This window comes from Myodes glareolus, chromosome 16, assembly GCF_982192425.1.
Source record: "Myodes glareolus chromosome 16, mMyoGla1.1, whole genome shotgun sequence".
NCBI classification, from domain to species: Eukaryota; Metazoa; Chordata; class Mammalia; order Rodentia; family Cricetidae; genus Myodes; species Myodes glareolus.
Genome location: NC_142041.1, coordinates 24,520,390 through 24,536,817, shown reverse-complemented (window position 1 = coordinate 24,536,817; position 16,428 = coordinate 24,520,390).

The window sequence follows — 16,428 nt, the reverse complement described above, 5'->3', positions numbered from 1 at the left end:
AATCTCAAAAGCTTAATATTATAAAATTTCCCTATATTTAATAAAGTTATGCAATTTAGTGAATACATGTTAGTCTCTCTCTCTCTATATATATATATGTTTATATTAATGTTAATATTAAAAATCACAATTTTTAATAAACTAAAACTCTGTCCATTCCATTTTATATTAATTCCATTATTCTTAGATTTATACTCCTTTATTATAGCATCTCACTGTTGAGTATTACATCAAAGTTGGGTAGTCGTAAATGAAGGCGTATATATGACATTCTCTCTACCTTCAAAACACCTGAGAAACTTGTAAAAAAGAAGTCCTACAATATTGCAAAGCAAGAAACAAAATCTCTAAAGACAATAAATAAAAATTCAGCATCAAGCTCATTTCTGAGTTGCTCTTTGAAACGGGGACATTAACATGTCTGAAGTCAGTCCATGAATTTCAGGTATACAAATACTTTCAAACTGAAAATACGCTGAGCTTAGAATTCTCGATACTAACTATGTATGTTTTGTGGCAAAACCAAAAGCCAGCATGCATAGAGTCTGATACACAAGAAATAGATTAGGATCAATCTCAAGCTACTGGTTTTACCTCCAAAACCCAGTTAGCACATTCTCAAGCATAGCACAGGGACTATGTAACTGTTTTTCCATAAATGGCCTGATAGTAAGAATCATACACTCTGTCTCAGCTACTCATTTCTACCATTATAGCCTGCAACTGTCTGCAAACACTGCATATGCAATAGGATATAGTCAAATTCCATTCAAACCTTTGCTTATATAAGCAAATAGTCAAAGACAGGATATAACTTTTAGATAACAGAGTCCTAGAATCTCTGTGGCTCCTGTGATAATTATTTCATGTGAAGATCAATCTCTACTATCAATTTGGTTGGATTAGAGAAGCCAAGAATAATATTAAAATACACTTATGTCTTTTACTGGGCTTCAGAGAAGCTTAGTTATGGAGGAAAAAGTCCCTACCCTAAATGTAGATAGATACCATCATCATATAGATTGGGAGGCCTGATGGATTCTTCCTCTCTCTCTCACACACTCCCTCCCTCTCTCTCCTTTCCCTTCTTCCCCACATAGTTATCAAGTGAGCTGATGTGTTATATAATCTGAAACCACGTGTCAAAATAAATTCTTCTTTCCTTAAGGTGTTCTTTGAGGAATTTTGTCATAGCAAAGTGAAAGCTAATTAATTAAGAAGGCACTTACAAGACCTTATTGAATGCTCACAGCATATATAATGAGACTGCTATCACTTCTTACTTACAAAAATAGATGAAAAATGAAATAATAAATAATATGCTAATTATATATCTATCATTCAAAATCTCATGTTATTGACCCATTATACTTATTAGTTCTTTGTCAAATATCTTAATTGATCAGAATACAAAATAATGATACCATAAATAGGTTACAATTGAACCTTTATCTTCAGTCATACAAGTAGCTCAGAACAGACAGTACAGATCATAAATAATATCTGGAAGATTATTTTTATCTTGTTCTATTGATCATACCAATGATCTTTGAATTTCTGATTCAAAATGGTTAATTATTTCACTAAACATATCATATAAATTTCTTCTGCTCTTCTCCTTGGTCTTTGAGAAGTCCTCTGACCTCCCTGGGTGTCAGGCACCTAGTATACATCATGAATTGGTGAGTTTTGTCAGACACCAATTTTCCATCTCCTGCTGTAAGACTATTGAGTGTATCACTACGTTCATTCTCTCTTTTTCTGTGCACATGTTCTATCAAAGAACTGCCTTAGGACTGTGAGAATTAACAGTCTCCACACACTGTTCAGATAGAACTGCATCAGAGGATATCTGTTCAATGTCCACTGAAAGCCGATGATTTACTTACTAGTGGAAAGAAGTCATGTCACACACTGTGATCAGAGAATTCCTCTGAATATGTGTGGAGCATGTGTGTGGGTGGGTGTATGTGGGTTTCTGAAATACAAAAATATGTAAGAGACAATGGTAAAAAGAAGAAGATGGAATTATCTATGTTACACATATTTTCATTTTTTATCACTACATCATATTGTAAAGTACTTATATTGAAAATTATTTACTCAGATAAAGGTTATTAATTCACATAATATAGCTAAGGACCAATATTGAAGCTAGGAAACTAGCACTTTGAAAAAGGTTATGTTCTATCTGCTTAATGTAGCAGTGCATGTCTACATGTGGTGGGAAGATACGAAGTTGCTGTAAATATAGCATTGCATGTGTTCCTTACATAGGCTCTGTCACCCACTTATTTCCATTCTGTAATGAAAAGAATCCTAGATGAGAGAATAGATTATTTAAATCTAAACAATGAAAGGACAAGTCTGGGAAACAAACCAACTCTAAATCCACATCATGCTTACTATGTAAGTAGTGCCTTAATAATTTAGAGGCCTTCCAGATGATTTGCCAATATAGAAAAATCACAGGGAAAAATAGTCTTATTAACTGATCCTCTCTGAAGACAAAGAAAAAACAATACTCTACACAATTGAAATTGGAAGATTGCGAACAATAATTGTTACTGAAGTTATAAAGGAAGTGGTTGCTCATGAAGACAGTGGTCAAATTTTGAGTTGATAAGTGAGAGATGAGTGTATGTATATACATGGGTGCATAAAAATATATGCATGCATGTGTGTGCACGTGCACGCACGCACATACACACACACACACACACATCAGGCCAAAGAAAGAGTACCACTAAAGCACAACTAGATGAACTGTAAAGTTTTGGGGGATTTCTCCCAAGACCATGCTGAGCGGTTACATGCAGGATTAGAAATGACTCAAGGAGAGCTGCATCACCAAAAACTCACCCCAGCATGGGTGACAGCTCATAAGCCCGGAACCTAATATATTGCACCATTTACAGGTAGCTCAACAAGTTGTAGATTATCTTTCCAGGAAGATCATTTGGTATGAACTTCCAGGCAGTGAGACTGATCTCTATCTCTTCCTGGTTCATCTTTCAGAAAGCTAGATAGATTTCTGTCTCTTCTGGGCAGCTTAACTGGTCTCTCTCTCCCAGGATGTTGGCAGGTTCAGCGTCTTCACACTAGTGTCTCTCTACTTATGTGAGTTTGGAGAAAGCATCCTACCGTATTTCATCAATTTAAAGGACTTCGAGAAACATTTGAATTGTTTAATTCCTGAGATTTTCACCTCTGTTTAGAACATCCTGACTCTAGAGATGACCTTCAGGATGGACTGTATCAACTCAGAGTAAATTGCTACTTAACAGTGGTGATTGGTCCATCATAACAAAACCACAGAATCCATACAAGTCTTAGATGTCTCTTTAAAGAAATCTAAGCTCCTCCCAATGGTCAGTTATGAGAACATACATACAAGTAGCATTATATGAAATTAACACATGATATTTAGAAATATATATGAATATACATATAAGCATGTAATAACAATTAATTATTAGAATTAACATGCTTTGAAACTCACAAGATTGAAGAAGATCTGAGTGACAGGACACAGTTATTTCTCAGATTTCTGAATCCACTGACACAGTACAAAACCAGAACCTGTGTCAGTGGTGTGGGTTTTATAATAAAATCAATTTGAATGCTAAATTCTTGCACATACCTTAAGTAAAAAACTAAAAAAAAATCATTCAAAATAGTTTCTAAATAATTAACATTAGCATAACTTCAAAGAATTCAATGGGCAAATAAGATATTCAGGAATGAACTTGGCAAATACTATAATTATCATGGTAACATTCTATTATGTCTATTTTAAAGCCAGGTCATAATTTTTCACAGTGGAATAAAAGCATCATTTCCATTTACTTCTTTAAAGATTATAGATTAGTTCAATCATCATTTTGACATTGTATTTACCCAGAGAAAATTATAGGGAGTTAACAGAAAACCCTCTCTTCTACTTGAGTTCTTTCCTTTTAGGAAAAAAAACCATAAAATTAAATAACGTTGGATGGGAAAGAGATGCAGAGGTTACCCATCTTAATCATGCTCTTGAACACGAATTGCATTATTAGTGATAAATAGTGACAGCTATGACAGACATAATTTCAAAGAAAGTAAAGATTTACAATTTATTAAAAATTCTATTTGTAACAAAGTTGAAAAACTTATATAAAACTTGGCACGTGTTAAGGCTAAAAACAAAAGGGAACCACAGTATTGCTCTCATACTGAAAACTTCAGGACGTACTGATGCTAAATTAATGGTGACAAAATGAGCTCTGGAGATGAAAACGTCAGTAAGAGATTCTTGTGTGATCATGAGAATCTGAAATTGATTCTATGTGTCCACTTTTCAGAAGAGAGAGCAAATAAGTGGTCTTTGCAATCCAGCTGACACTCAAGAAGTCAGCAGAGGCGTTAACTTGAAAGTAACAGAAGGCATGTATATGGTTCCCAGGATGTTTCCTGTGTAACTTCTGCTCATCGCTTACTGATTTAGTTATAGGATGGAATTGGTATTAAGGAAGAAAGTGAATTACAAGAGTGAAAATATGGGGGCTCTCGATTATGACAAATTACAGGAATATTTATTTATTTCCAATCATTTCCTTTAATTAAAACTTACAATTGTGAAGAAATTTAAGTCAGTGTTGTCTGACCTCTTTGTACTAAACCTAGTCCTAATCCATGTTCTCACAAATAGCAAAATTTCATTCTTTTTATTGATGAATAATAAGATCCAGTGGATTTATTTTGTAAGTCTACCTATTGCTTTTTTAAAAAAATAATAAAAACTATAATCTTGTTTTCTTCAATGGATTGATAACTGGTGGGACTGCTGCACATTGTATAAAAAAAAGACAATTCTCAGAGTGTAACATGAGGGGGCCTGGTTGTTGGGGTTTCTGTCCTGCCCAGTACCCCACAACCGGCAGGCCCCAGAGAAAATCACACAGAGATCTCTATAAGTTATAAAGCTGATTGGCCCATTAGGTCAGGCTTCTTACTGGCTAACTCTTACATCTTGATTAACCCATCTTTCTGATCTATTTTTGCCATATGTCTCAGTACCTTTTTCAGAGGCATACTACATCCTGCTTCCTCGGTGATCTGGGCTGGACTGGGAGGAATCAGCATCCTTCTTCCCAGAATTCTCCTGTTCTCATTGCATCATTTCTATTTCTTGTCTGGTTTTCCCACCTATACTTCCTGCCTGGCCAATCAGCGTTTATTTAAAACATGATTGACAGAATACAGACAATTCTCCTGCACCACTCAGAGCACTGTGTAAGAACATAACAGAGTGCAGGAAAAGATGTGAACATTAAGAACATCTGAAGTGACAATATGTGACAATCAGGGTCTTTTTAAACTAGTCAGAAGTATGGTAATTAGTGACTATTGAAATACATAATTTTAACAATACTACCTCTCCATCTGAATCTTGCCCTAAATTCAAAATTTCATACGAACACATCAAGAAATTTTAGATTCAGTAGACAGTTTACTTGAACACAGTGTTTTTATTATGTATTTTGTGTGAGCTTCAAACATATAAAAATAGCAACTATTCAAAGTACTTGAGCCTCAAAAACACATGATGATGTTGAGCAATATAATTTCATATCTGTAGATAATTTATCTTGATCATACTTACCCCCCATTCTCTTCCTCCGAATACTCCTCCCAGCCTGTCTCCTTCCCAGTCTCATCCCCTTTCCATCTTGTAGTTTAAATAACTCACTTAAACTTTAATATAAGATCACTCTTTCATGTTTTGGCTGTATGATGCTGAATTGAATTTACTTTTCATCTTTTAGCCTGTGAAATCATTTTACTTATGTTTCTACCCTTTTTATCAGTGCCAATTATCAATAAGATATTGTAAACCCCTAATGACCCTCCCCTTTGTGCATTATATTCCTTTTCTGTGAAGCTAAATTTTCATTGACTTGAAAACAGTTATAAAATCAGAGCCTGGAATCTATTTCTTTCCAACAGCATTGAAAAATTGATAGTACTCTTGGAAGAAAATTTGCAAAAATAAAACATAAGTCAGCTAAAAAAATACAAGCATTAAAATAATTGTTGAGATGTTATGTAGATGGTTGCTACAGTTACAAATGTATTAAAATGAATTGTTTTAAGTACACTGAAATGAAATGTCAGCTTGGTTTCTTTAAGTAGATAAGTCTAAGAGATCAAGAAATTCTTAGGAATAAGGAACAGAAAAACTGAGTTGACAATGGGGTGGAACCACAGTCTCAGAATTGTTAAGTGACATTGCAGTAAAGTGAGTATAATAGGATGGTGAAGAGAACACACAACAAAACAGAAACGTGTAAGCAATCCTTTAGTTTGATAATACCCAAATACATTCTCTTCTTTATTAACTGCATTTTTGGTTTTAGCTTTGAACCACCATGAACCACTGTTTCCATATGACACTTTTAGAAACACTAATTTAGCAGAAAGTGTTGGTATGATCATATCTTTTGAAAGTACACCTACAGAACTCAAGAACCCAGGTAAAGGAAAAATCTGTTGTAATATTTTATATTGCACAAATTTTGTGAAGGTCATGCAGATATGTCCAGGCTGTAGGCATCATGCAGTCTCCACAGGGCCAAGGATCTTTATTCAGCTCAATACAAAAAAATGAAATTCCTAAAATATTTATTGGATTTTCTTTTAAGTTTAGTTTAGTTTGTTTTTGTTTGTTTTGTGTAACATAATTGATTACATTGCACACTTTTGAAGGGTAGGCTTTATAGATGGCAACATCTTATTACAGTATGAGAAGGCCAGATATAGCCAGGACTTCATATCTAGTCAGAGCAGTGAAATAACTCATCAGTTAAGGACAGCACTGAGGAGGCTGAGCTCGACAAATACCTATTTTTTTCTATAATAGCTTTAGCAGATAGGTCATGATTTGTCAAATCATAATAATGCTTTGGAATGCATCTGATTTGTTTTTAACAGAAAGCATGCTCATTCTTTATGCAAAGGCAGATCAGAGTTTTAAGTACCCTGATTACTTTCAAATCAAATAGGTGGAGGTATCTTTATTATAATATTTGGCACTGTTTTGATAACAATAAGCTATAATAAAATGTGATATGCAATGAAGAGATTAACTCTGAGGTTATTCAAAACTGTGGTTAAAAATCAAAATATGTAACAAAGAAAAATTATTTACCATTAGTTCTTGGATATTTTGATTTCAAAGGTTCTAGGTAAGTATTTAGAGGAACTTTTAAAAGGATATATGCAATTCACATAAACATTTTCAAATATATCAAAACACATTTTATACTAATTTTAATGTTACTTTACCTACTAAAATCAGAATATTTACAATTATTTGTTTAAGAAGAGAAATAACTCCTGTTTATAATATATAAAATTTAGATTTTGAAAGTAATTTTCAAATACGATAATTTTACTGAAAGCATTCTTCTTTCCTTGAGTTATAATTCTCTCCTGGTTGTCATACTTGGACAATTTTTGGTGATATTCCCTGAGGCATGGAACCAAACAATCTTTCCCACCAAAAGAGAATGAATAATTGTTCTACTTTCACAATGGGCATTTTATTTCTTTTGTAAGAGTCCTAATCTCACTAGGGTAAAGCCATCTTTTCAAATTCACTTTTGATTAAGTCAACTAATTGTCACCTTACATCTGCCAGGTCTCTTCCTCTCTGTTATTTTGTATTAGGTTGAGGATAGACACAAGTCTTTCCATACTCCAGGGAAGAAAAGTAGGGAGACTATGGGCAGTGATAGGGAGATACTCTTTTCTCTGTTGTAATAAAACAATCTAGAAAAAAATCCAATATGAAAATAAGGTATTATGCTACTAACTACTACAAACTTCATTGTCTTTTGCTTTGTTTAACCTATTTTTAATAAAAGTTGATTGGTAAGATTATTCTCTTCCCTCTTCTCTGTGATTTCTTCCTTTTCTTACCATTTTAATTTCCTAGTTAGTAAAATTTTATTGTATAATTCATCATTTTTGAGGTATTTTTCTAGTTTTGGGTTGATAATAATCCTCTTGCTGGTGAATGCCTATATGGACAGTTGCTCCAATTCCCCTTTTATATCTTAGCTGTGCAATGTATATGAAGTATTTCTTTCTGTCCACCTGAATTTCTTTGTGAGGTGACCTCTAGAGTGTCCTTACACCACCTGAACTTCACTGTCCTCTCAGGTAATCACAGTCCAAGCCCCCTGCTTCTCGTCCTCAGTAGTAGAAATACACTTCCTGTGAGTGTGGGAAGATTCACGTGCTTGTTCGTTTTCTCCTTTTATGGTTCATGGTTTTGTCAGACTACACAAGGGTACTGATCTTTTCTTTAGAATTTTTTTTCTTCTCTTTCTCTTTTCTCCTTCCATTTTCTTTCCAAGCAGGCTCTCACTCTATTTCCATCGCTAGTCTTTAACTCTTGGGTTTGAGTGATCTTGCTTAAATTCCAACGTGATGGAACTGCAAAGACACATAACTTGCTGGAGAACTGCTTCAGCGGGTGGGGTGGGGACTGGGACGTGGGGAGGAGTTTGGGGGTGTCTCAGATATCAAAGAGGATATGTGGAGTCAGCCTTGGAGAGTAGGGAATGAGGAGGAGACAGGCAAAATCTGAGGATGTATCAGGATTACTGCCAGCAGTGTTTAACTGCAAAAGGACTACACTTTTATACTCTACAGTTCTACAAAAGATTAAATGGGAGAAAAGAGACATGTGAGCTGGGGTGTGGCTTAAAAAATCAGTGATTGAAGAAGCTAGCCTTGACTTTGACAATAGGCTTCAGTCATATGTTAGTGAAAGGACCATAAATTCCTCTTGTAAGGAATAAGGAGAATGACTACGTTAGCAAGCAAGAACTTTTCTCAAGTCCCTGCAGGAATGGAGATTCTTATCCAAATGCCTGACCTTGGGAAAGGACTTCTGAGGACCAGAAACTATACTACATTTTTTTTTTTACTTTATTATAAGGCCTCTTCTCCTCATAACACCCCTAAAAGGGAAGGTCCTGATGTCCTGCTCTTTCTCCATTGTACCTTACCATTGTGATTTCTCTGGATTCTTAACTGAACTCCTGCCCTTAATGATCCTAGGCTTGGGATCTGAATTGTAGGCAGTTCATCATTGGAACCAGGTGAGTCTAGTAAATCTCTAATTTTTCTGTTCCGGGTAGAATTAGAAGGGTGAAACACAATTAATAAAAGCTCAGAAACTGAGGTTAAACTTGAAGATACAAAATACAAAATAGTCAGCTATTGACTCTTACCTCGACTTCAGTCTGAAATGCAGATCCTGCCTCCAGGAATCTCAGAACTAAGACTGCATGTGAGAGCTGTCCCCCATCCCCATTTTATATTTCTTTCTATGGCTGGGATTAAAGGCACGCACCACCTGATTTCTATGGCAACTAGTGTGGCTACTGGGATTAAAGTGTGTCTCACCATAAACTGGTTTGTAAGGCTGGTCAGTGGGACTGTTTTATTCTCAGATCTTCAGGCAGTCTTTGTTTATTAAAATACAATTGAAATGTCACTACAGGAGGGCAAAATGTAATTCCTGGCTCAGTAGTGGTGGGTATTTTTTTCCCAAGGAATTATTTTGTTTAGAGAGGCTACCATTGTACACATTTTTATCGTTAACCAAAGGACATGCAAAATTTCCCAAAGGGAAAGGCATTAATATTGAGAATCATTAAAAATGAAACTAAAAAGGTGCTAGCGAAGTGTGGTCTGCAATAGTCGCCATGCTTTCCACACCATAACTCATTCCACACCACAATTGAAACCAGCTAAGCCATAGCCGAGGAAGAGACTTCTAAATATTCCATTTATCAAAGAAGAAATCATGAAGTTGACAAAATAGTTATAACTGAATATTATCAGTAAAACTATTTATCCAAATTCGTGTACGCAATTAAAGTTGTGTGAAGGGAAATCCCAAGTTTTGGTAACTTATAGTAGGAAAGAAAAGTATAATATATGAAGTCATTCTTCCAAAAGTAATGTTATGTCTACATCTATAACACCTTAAATGTTCTCAATCTCATCTTAAAGCTGTTTTAGAGTTGCCTTTATTTCTCTTAATTATGTGCCTTTGTGTGTGTCGCTAAAACATCTTTAAGATGAGACTGAAAAAAATTCAAGGTACTATAGATGTAGACCTGACATAACTTTTAGAAGAATAACTTCATATATTATATTTTTTCCTACTATTAGTTATCAACACTTCGAGTTTCCCTTTATACAACTTTAAGTGTGTACATGAATTTGGATATATACACATACAGCATTGCTGTAAAGTGAGGGAGGGACATAACACAGTAAACTAAAAATCTTCAGATAAGTACTGCTGCTAGAGGCCTAGGAGGCATCCTAGTGGAAACATCATAATTATAAATATTTGATCACTTAGTGAAGACAGACTGTCTAGGGTACTATTAAATGAGAGAACCACCAATAAAATCAGCCCCGGTACTGTGCTTCCTACAAGATTGGTAGAAAACATTAAAATGCACATAAATTGTGATTTTGTACACTAACTTGCTGAACGACTTGCACAGAGTACAGATTTATTGTGTTTAAGTTAAAGACTGTGCAAGAGCTTAACCATCACCTAACAATTAGGGAAGTCTTGAGAATCTGTGGTTGTCACTGACAGGAAGAGAAAGAAATACACTGGTATTTAGTGAAATTCGTGGGGCAATCACAGACCATTTCTACAGTGAAAGTAAAGTATGACCCAAAGTGTCAACAGTGACAGTATTAAGAATCTCATCAAAATTGGGGTTTTCAAAAGAAAATACCAGGAAAGTGAATAAGAGTTAAGGACTGGTGAGGTCTAGAGTGATATTTAACAGTGCTGGTGTGAAATTTCTGTAAGAAATGGTAGTTCTTAATTGTAAAATTAGGACCCAGACTGAAGACCAGACCCTGAGTAGAAACAAAGCCCATTGGTGAAACAGAAAACTTCAAAGAGAAGATATACTAATGGCTAGGAATCACATAAAACTGTGCCTAACATCTGTATCTATCAGAGAAATGCAAATTAAACTGATTTTAGAATTCCATCCCACACCCATCAGCATGGACATTGTCATTTGGAGCACAAATGAGGACGGATGCTGCCATGGATGTGGTAATAGGCCAGCTCTTATACGCTGTCGGCGGGGCACAAATAAAGATTTCCACATTGAAAATCAGCCTGGAGGTTTTCCAAAAAGTTAGAAATGGAACTTTTATATGACTCAGCTACATAACCCATGAGTATATACCCAAAGGACTTTATATCTTAATACACAGAAATTCACATATTCATTTTCACAGCCACTCTATTCATAATTGCTACAAAATGAAACCAACCTAGATGACCTTCAATAAGTGAATGAATACGAATAATATGGTCATGTAATGATGTAATATTATTTTTGAGTAAAGAAAGAAATAAAAGTCTTAAGTAAAGGGAAAGAACTGGAAGAACAGACTGGGTGAGGTAACTCAGGCACAGAAAGACAAATGTCAAATGCTCTTCCTTGTATCTCGATCCTGACTTCATATCTTTTGTTTCACATGTTTAACTTGAAGCACAAGTACAAGACAGAAAGGCTGCAAAAGAACTTTTGGGGGAAGGACACGTAAATAAAAAAGTATAATGTGGGTATGGGTATAGTATGGAAAGATGTATTTATAACAAAAATGATATTTGAAATGCTGGGATACAGAAAGTCTTAAGGCATGAGGCTATGGGAAAACAAGGGGTGGAATAGAGGGCTAACAGGAAAAAAATGCCATATAAAAACCCATATGAATGTTTACTATCCTACAGCCCAATTTTTAAAATAATTGAAATGATACAGGAATAATTGTGAAATGAAAGATATGGGGTGAATTCTGAGAGTTAAAGACTTGAATGGGAGGCAGGAGAGATAATGAGATGGTTGGTGGGCTAACCACAACTAAAGATTGCTGAAAAGCTTAATGGAAGCCATCTTAGTTACTTACCTATTGCTGTTATAAATCTCCATAAGCTGGACAACTTATGAAAGAAAGAATTCAGTTTTAGGTTCATGGTTACAGGTTGTAGTCCATGATCATCATGGCAGGATGCATGACAGCAGGGAAACAGGCAGGCAGGTATGGCACTGGAGCAGGTGGGGAGAAGTCACAACGTGAACATGATCCATGATGATGAGGCAGAAGGGGGGGGTGGGGAGAATGGCAATGGTATGGTGTTTAGAAACTTCAAAGACTACTCCAGTAAACCACTTCTTCCGAATGGGCCACAACTCCAAATTCTTTTTAAGTCCACGAACTGGGGAGCAAGTATTCAAATATATGAGCCTTTGGAAGTCATTCTCATTCAAACTACCCCAGAAATGCAGTAGTTAGCAAGCAAATTTCAAAATACAACTAAATATGAATGCAAGGGTTTGAACACATGGATAGATCATATCAATCTAGAATATATATAGGTTATTAAACATAAATCACATGGCAAGCCATGGGGTACCACCTTATAAAGGTCTCTAAAACAGTAGCTGTTACCATTGCCCTTGGTTTTCTAACGTAACTGCATGGGAAGACCACACTTTGGCTGCAGAGAAGCAAACCCAAACTGACCTAAAAGCTTCCTACTTGCTATCTAGATTTCATGCTAATTGAAGTTATGGGAAAGCAAAACAAATCATCAATGGTCATACCCAGTGCTGGATACTTGCATGTTATACTACTGACCAGCCTAACAGATCTGTCAACTTGTGCTTAATAACACTACTGTTATTTGGTAACTTGCCACATTCTGTTTGGATTTAAGACCTGAAAGGGAATTTTATATCTGATTGCATTTAAACCTGATCAAAAATCCAGTTCTGAGGAGAACCTATACCCTAATGTATAATTGCTGCTGTGGCTTTGCTAAATAAGTAATAACCTGCTTTCTCCCTGTAGACCTTGGTCAGAGAAGCTTCTTTTTATGGTGGGTGGCTGCTGACAGGAAGATGAACAACACATTCTATTGGCTGAAATCCAGTCATGTAGCATCTGTTTAAAGACGCAGAAGGAAGATAAAGTGATGGAGGAGAATTGGCGACTGACTACATGGTAAATGATGTGGTATCATACTCATTGATAAATTAATGCACCAAAGAGAACATGGGGTGGAAAGAAAACAAAAATCCCCTTCTAATAATGGTTGTCCCATGCCAAGCAACTCAATTTTAGTATTTACTTTAGACTTTTTTTTCATTCCTGAAATAAATATGGAGAACTCATTTCTTACTGACTTACTTTATGGACAAAATGTTGTTCCAGTATAGGTATTCATTGCACTTACCAAAGAAAATAGCAAGTTTTCTGAAATTAATTATTTAATCTTTTAAGTAAAAAATATTCATCTTCCAATTTTCTCTGAGAAAGTCTGAGGAGATGGCTCAGTTTGTAAAGTATGGATCTAAGGTAGATCATAAGAATTCAAGGAAAAATCTAAAAGTTACATCATTTCTAATTCCAAATAAGGTGGTGGAAATGGATACATGCCTGGAGCTCACTGACCATCCATTCTATCTGATCTAGTGATCTTTGGAGTCTGCCATTATTAAGTACACGTGACAAATCTGCTTCAAATGTAGCCCAAAATGTGAGATAGCATTTATTGATGTCAAAACTTTTACAGTATTAATTTGCACAAAACATCAATTATAGTTTCTAACCTCTCCAAATGAAGAGATTAGTTCAAAAAATGAATCAATTAATGAGTCAATAAATGAATTGCAAATTATAGCAATACTTAATATGTCTAGAAACAAAATCAAATGCTGCTGCAATTGTCTCTAACTATTTGATGTGACTGATAACATGCTCAAACAACTATGTTCTCTACAAAGCAAGTTTGAGTTGCTCATTGTGATTCTAGTAATTCTTAAACAAGACATGTTCCAAAAATCTGATTTTGACATGTACTTTTAAAATTAACCTTAATGTGTTTCAGTACATTTGGCTTCAAATATTCTTGATGATCAGGGAAGCAGTTTGAAAATAAAACCAATGGATAATTCATGCAAAATTCCCCATGACATGTTTAATTGAAATTTTTGAGGGAAACAATATATTTTAAGAGTCAACTCATTGTGTGCAAGAACATTAGTAATTATAAGTTGGAAACAAAGGTATTCGGTTTTTTAAATCTGTTTAATATGTCAGCTCTGATTTGTCAAAGAAGAGTTTAGATCATTGAATCAGATTTTACTGGGAACTAGACTTGAGCTCTTAAATGCTTGTTCATTCATTAAACAACAACAAAAAAATCCCTGCTTATGTGGAACTCGTCTGCAAAATTTCAATCAAAGTGCTTGACTTCTGTAACCTTTTGTTTCATTATGTGAAAGCGTGGAAATACTATCTTCCTTCAGGACAAAATGATTATGAAAAACACATTATTGAAAACAATGGCGAAGGGAAAGCCCAATGTGTTCTAGACCCTTCCCTGTTTTTTAATACGTGATCAAATATACAAATATCAAAACTTCTTTCCCTCTTGATAAGGAGTTTGTAAAGTATGGTATCCAAGATTTACATAAGGACATTCATGAATAGAAAAACAATGAATCTCATAGTTCTGACCCTTAAAAGATTCTATGGAAGTAGTTAAACAACATCTAGTCCTTCATTTAACCTTGTAAACTAGCTTATTTTCCACCTGTAAAACAAATACAAAAAGAATTCCTTTGTGTGACAACAGAGATTGCCAACAATAAGTGCTGTGGGATAATGCTTTTGCACACTGTAAATATTTGTCACTCATATTGGTTTATTGAAACACTCATTGGTCAGTAGCCAGGCAGGAAGTATAGGAAGAGCAATCAGACTAGGAAAATTTTGAGAAGAGGAAAGGCAGAGAAGCAGTCACCAGTCAGATGCAGAGGAAGCAAGATGGGAATGAGAATGCCTGAGCTAACAGGCCAAACAGTTTATAAACAATATATGTATTTATGAGTTTCTTTGGGACTGATCGGCTGTGGGACTGGGCAGAACAAAAACTTCCATCTACAAATTATCATGGCCATAACAGCTTCATGCCAAACTTCATCATTCTCTGATGTCAATCTGCCTATACTTCTAATGCATCCTACTGCATATTTATATTGAATATCATAGTGAATTAATTTTTAACTAGTTGAATTTTTAGGAACCTAATAAATAATTTGATTGACATAAATATTTCTGTGTACACTTTCCCTCTTAAGTCTCTTTCTGATTTCAAACTAATTTTAACTATATTCTCTCTAAAGACCACCCTTCATTTCACTGCTCCATCTGTACCAGAATAAAAATGTCCCCAGTTGACATTTAATTGAGGGGAGAAGATATGCATCACTCCCATATTGCAGAACTGTGAAGATGCACTTAATTACTTCTAGAGTAAATAGGGATATATTCCTGAAGGCAATTTTTAATCAATGTGCAGAAATATGAGAGCTAACTACTACGACTCTGTCATTAATAATTAATAAATACCTAGATATTACCAGATTCAACTCTTAGCTAACATTCAAGTACGCATCTTTTTTAATTAATTAATTAATTTATTAAAAATTTATACCTCTTCCCCGCCTCCTTTTTCCTTCCCCCTCCCCACCTCCCCCTCCCTCTATAATCTTAAGAGCAGTAGGGTTCCCTTCCCCGTGGGAAGTCCAAGGTCCTCCCCCCTCCATACAGTTCTATAAAGGTGAGCATCCAAACAAACCAGGCTCCCACAAAGTCTGTAGAGGAGAGGGTCCCTGAACTGGCCTTGTCCCATAGCCATACTGATGAATATCTTGCATATCACCATAGAACCTTCATCTGGCAATGGATGGAGATAGAAACAGAGACCCACATTGGAGCACTGGCCTTAGCTCCCTAGGTCCAAATGAAGAACAGAAAGAGGGAAAACGTGAGCAAGGAAGTCAGGATCACGAGGGGTGCGTCCACCCACTGAGACGGGGGGGGGGACTGATCTAACGGGACCCCACCAAGGCCAGCTGGACTGGGAGTGATGGAGCATGTGATCAAAATGGATGCTCTGAACGTGGCTGACAATGAAGGCTGACTGAGAAGCCAAGGACAATGGCACTGGGTTTTTATTCTACTGCATGAACTGACTTTGTGGGAGCCTGGTTTGTTTCAAGTACATATCTTTGACTTTGAACAGTACCATACAAGCCATAAAACTCTGCTCTGTCCTATTTTATAACTTCCCTGTGCCAATCCTGTAACCAAATAGTTCTTCCTGTGTATAATTTTACAATTTTCCTTTAATTATGTGTTTTTGAAAAAAGCATGTATTCACAAAAGTCAGCATGCTTTATTTATTTGATGGAATGTTAGCTCATTCATAGACATTTATCTTGCTATTATGCAGTTTAGGTTGTTTTCATG